The 5,000-nt window shown below is 51.1% G+C and overlaps 1 non-coding gene across 1 annotated transcript in view; it reads left to right on the forward strand.

Annotated features, from left to right (window-relative positions):
- The first annotated feature begins 4,433 nt into the window (after window positions 1-4,433).
- Window positions 4,434-5,000, forward strand: part of LOC124564275 — a 1,910-nt gene continuing 1,343 nt past the window's right edge. Inside the window, exon 1 of the ribosomal RNA XR_006970550.1 lies at window positions 4,434-5,000. This exon is cut by the window's right edge and continues 1,343 nt beyond it. This is a non-coding gene — a ribosomal RNA (small subunit ribosomal RNA).

The raw sequence follows: 5,000 nt of genomic DNA on the forward strand, positions 1-5,000 counted from the left end.
TCCTACACAGGGGTGCACCCAACATCACAATACTGCCTCCTCTCACAGCACACAAACAATGGCAGGAATGAAAGACACAGGTCTGCCACAAGCATGGAATGAGAGCGCCGCCTGTCATGAGCCAAAGGTGCATCCTGACGTGGCAAATCAGATGATGCCGCAGGCATCCACTTACTATAATCACAATCAACAAACCGGCCGCCCCGCCCCGCCCCCCATTAAACCTTTCCTTACAACAATGTGTACCTTAACCTAACCTATATCGTACCGTAACCTAACCTATATCGTACCGTAACCTAACCTATGTCGTACCGTAACCTAACCTATGTCGTACCGTAACCTAACCTATGTCGTACCGTAACCTAACCTATGTCGTACCGTAACCTAACCTATGTCGTACCGTAACCTAACCTATGTCGTACCGTAACCTAACCTATGTCGTACCGTAACCTAACCTATGTCGTACCGTAACCTAACCTATGTCGTACCGTAACCTAACCTATGTCGTACCGTAACCTAACCTATGTCGTACCGTAACCTAACCTATGTCGTACCGTAACCTAACCTATGTCGTACCGTAACCTAACCTATGTCGTACCGTAACCTAACCTATGTCGTACCGTAACCTAACCTATGTCGTACCTTAACCTAACCTATGTCGTACCTTAACCTACCCTATGTCGTACCTTAACCTAACCTATGTCGTACCTTAACCTAACCTATGTCGTACCTTAACCTAACCTATGTCGTACCTTAACCTAACCTATGTCGTACCTTAACCTAACCTATGTCGTACCTTAACCTAACCTATGTCGTACCTTAACCTAACCTATGTCGTACCTTAACCTAACCTATGTCGTACCTTAACCTAACCTATGTCGTACCTTAACCTAACCTATGTCGTACCTTAACCTAACCTATGTCGTACCTTAACCTAACCTATGTCGTACCTTAACCTAACCTATGTCGTACCTTAACCTAACCTATGTCGTACCTTAACCTAACCTATGTCGTACCTTAACCTAACCTATGTCGTACCTTAACCTAACCTATGTCGTACCTTAACCTAACCTATGTCGTACCTTAACCTAACCTATGTCGTACCTTAACCTAACCTATGTCGTACCTTAACCTAACCTATGTCGTACCTTAACCTAACCTATGTCGTACCTTAACCTAACCTATGTCGTACCTTAACCTAACCTATGTCGTACCTTAACCTAACCTATGTCGTACCTTAACCTAACCTATGTCGTACCTTAACCTAACCTATGTCGTACCTTAACCTAACCTATGTCGTACCTTAACCTAACCTATGTCGTACCTTAACCTAACCTATGTCGTACCTTAACCTAACCTATGTCGTACCTTAACCTAACCTATGTCGTACCTTAACCTAACCTATGTCGTACCTTAACCTAACCTATGTCGTACCTTAACCTAACCTATGTCGTACCTTAACCTAACCTATGTCGTACCTTAACCTAACCTATGTCGTACCTTAACCTAACCTGTATTGCGCCTTAACCTAACCTGTATTGCGCCTTAACCTAACCTGTATTGCGCCTTAACGTAACCTGTATTGCGCCTTAACGTAACCTGTATTGCGCCTTAACGTAACCTGTATTGCGCCTTAACGTAACCTGTATTGCGCCTTAACGTAACCTGTATTGCGCCTTAACGTAACCTGTATTGCGCCTTAACGTAACCTGTATTGCGCCTTAACGTAACCTGTATTGCGCCTTAACGTAACCTGTATTGCGCCTTAACGTAACCTGTATTGCGCCTTAACGTAACCTGTATTGCGCCTTAACGTAACCTGTATTGCGCCTTAACGTAACCTGTATTGCGCCTTAACGTAACCTGTATTGCGCCTTAACGTAACCTGTATTGCGCCTTAACGTAACCTGTATTGCGCCTTAACGTAACCTGTATTGCGCCTTAACGTAACCTGTATTGCGCCTTAACGTAACCTGTATTGCGCCTTAACGTAACCTGTATTGCGCCTTAACGTAACCTGTATTGCGCCTTAACGTAACCTGTATTGCGCCTTAACGTAACCTGTATTGCGCCTTAACGTAACCTGCATTGCGCCTTAACGTAACCTGCATTGCGCCTTAACGTAACCTGTATTGCGCCTTAACGTAACCTGCATTGCGCCTTAACGTAACCTGCATTGCGCCTTAACGTAACCTGTATTGCGCCTTAACGTAACCTGTATTGCGCCTTAACGTAACCTGTATTGCGCCTTAACGTAACCTGTATTGCGCCTTAACGTAACCTGTATTGCGCCTTAACGTAACCTGTATTGCGCCTTAACGTAACCTGTATTGCGCCTTAACGTAACCTGTATTGCGCCTTAACGTAACCGATATTGCGCCTTAACGTAACCTATATTGCGCCGTAACGTAACCTATATTGCGCCGTAACGTAACCCACATTGCCCCTTAACGTAACCTATATTGCGCCGTAACGTAACCTATATTGCGCCGTAACGTAACCCACATTGCCCCTTAACGTAACCCACATTGCCCCTTAACGTAACCCACATTGCCCCTTAACGTAACCCAACACACGTTGGGCCTTAACCCAACACACGTTGGGCCTTAACCCAACACACGTTGGGCCGTAACCCAACACACGTTGGGCCTTAACCCAACACACGTTGGGCCTTAACCCAACACACGTTGGGCCTTAACCCAACACACGTTGGGCCTTAACCTGCTCTGTAATTGTCATACGACGCGTTAAATTAGTGTAGTGTTGCCTAACTGCAACCCCCGCAATATAGTTTGCTACTCGCACTGCCCGGTCCCCAGTGTATCGCTTCATGTTAAACACCTTGCAGCTATACACTGTAATGTGGATGGCAGCAGGACGTACATGCTCAATGCCCTTTGCAGTTGTTCATTGGCATTTGCAGTTGTTCATTGGCATTCGCATGGCGAAGCACTTAGCCTACGCTGTGGTACGGCCTGTGTCAACTGTCCGCTGATGTTGTACGTCCAAATCACACACTGTACTGCACATTGGTCCTCATGTACTGAATGATACATCGTGGTACATGTGACCGTACAACGACTGCGCCAACAACGGCGAACCATGCGGTCCAAATGTTGTGCACTCAGCTACGTGTCGTCTCCCTATAAGAGCTGGATTGCAGTGTGGTATGCCCTGGATGGCGATCAGCATGAGCCGTCTGTTGATGTAGTGGCGCGTGTTGTCAGACGTAGTCGTCTCTTCTCACACACCGTGATAGCACGGTGCACTGCGTTCCACATCTGCGACATGCGACAGAGGCCGGTTGACAGTCGTTCGCGCAATGGACATCGCATACGTACGGGGGCCACCTTCCACGTGTTCGCTAAGCGTGGACATGTTGTTGCGTGTATGTGGGCAGACAGTGTGTCGTGACACCTGACACAGGCATGCAACAATCGTTGAATTTGCAAATGGCGATGGACGCCTACGTTTGCTGGTGACGTTACGCAAATGAACAACTGGTAAACCGTTGTGGTGCGGTTGTTCTCGCTAGGGGTGAATCAGTGATGGCGACGATCGGTTGAGCTACCAACCGGTTGTTGCAGCGATACCCACCATGCCCACGAACGTGAATGGCATGTGGGTGTGAAGCGATACGCGGCGGTGGCTGGGTGGGACCGTCCCCGGCCGGTGAGGGGGGGCCTCCCGGCGTGTTGGCCGTGCGGTGCGTGGGCGCACGCGCTACAGCCGGCTGGTGGGGGCGGCCAGTGGCAGGCGCGCCGGCCGACGGAGGCGGCAGGCGGCGCAGCTGCGCGCCGGCGCACCCTGCACGCGGCGCCGTGCGGCCAAAGTAGGTCCTCGCGGGCCCGGTGCGAAGCGCGGTGGACATCTGCAGTGTGCTGGTCCGATTGAGGACTGTGTGCGCTGAGGATGCGCCGCCGCCCGGCGCTCGGCGCCGCGACGCCGTCTGCTGCTCGGTCGCCTCTGCGGTTCTCGCAGGTGGTTTGTATCGCAGCTGTGCGGACGTGTTGGCGCGTGCGCTGTGCTGGGAGAGTTCGCTTCGGCACCCAAGTGGGGCTTTTGTCCTTCTGTGGCGCTGGCGTTGGAGCTGCCGGTCACCGTAGGTGGCGCGTGTTGTCTCCCGCCGGCAATGCCACGACAGCACGCTCCCGGGCCTCTGTCGGCAGCGGCAAGCTCAGTTGGGAGCACGGGTGGTCGCACCTAAAGCGTCTACTCGCCAAACTCCGGGCGATTGCGCCTCTCTCGAACCCGACCAAGTACTTAGGACGGCGCTGCGCGCCGCCGGGACCTGAGAGGGTTTCGAGGTGTATGGTGCAGGGGAGCTCAGCCTCCTCCTGTTTGCAGAATAATTGAGCGGACGCTTGCGTGTTCGCGCGGGCCCCCGGGACACACTCCCGGGCGGCCGGCTGCTCAGCTCTAGTTGACGCAGCTCCCTGGTTGATCCTGCCAGTAGTCATATGCTTGTCTCAAAGATTAAGCCATGCATGTCTCAGTACAAGCCGCATTAAGGTGAAACCGCGAATGGCTCATTAAATCAGTTATGGTTCCTTAGATCGTACCCACGTTACTTGGATAACTGTGGTAATTCTAGAGCTAATACATGCAAACAGAGTCCCGACCAGAGATGGAAGGGACGCTTTTATTAGATCAAAACCAATCGGTCGGCTCGTCCGGTCCGTTTGCCTTGGTGACTCTGAATAACTTTGGGCTGATCGCACGGTCCTCGTACCGGCGACGCATCTTTCAAATGTCTGCCTTATCAACTGTCGATGGTAGGTTCTGCGCCTACCATGGTTGTAACGGGTAACGGGGAATCAGGGTTCGATTCCGGAGAGGGAGCCTGAGAAACGGCTACCACATCCAAGGAAGGCAGCAGGCGCGCAAATTACCCACTCCCGGCACGGGGAGGTAGTGACGAAAAATAACGATACGGGACTCATCCGAGGCCCCGTAATCGGAATGAGTACACTTTAAATCCTTTAACGAGTATCTATTGG

Source organism: Schistocerca americana, unplaced genomic scaffold, assembly GCF_021461395.2.
Source record: "Schistocerca americana isolate TAMUIC-IGC-003095 unplaced genomic scaffold, iqSchAmer2.1 HiC_scaffold_1307, whole genome shotgun sequence".
NCBI classification, from domain to species: Eukaryota; Metazoa; Arthropoda; class Insecta; order Orthoptera; family Acrididae; genus Schistocerca; species Schistocerca americana.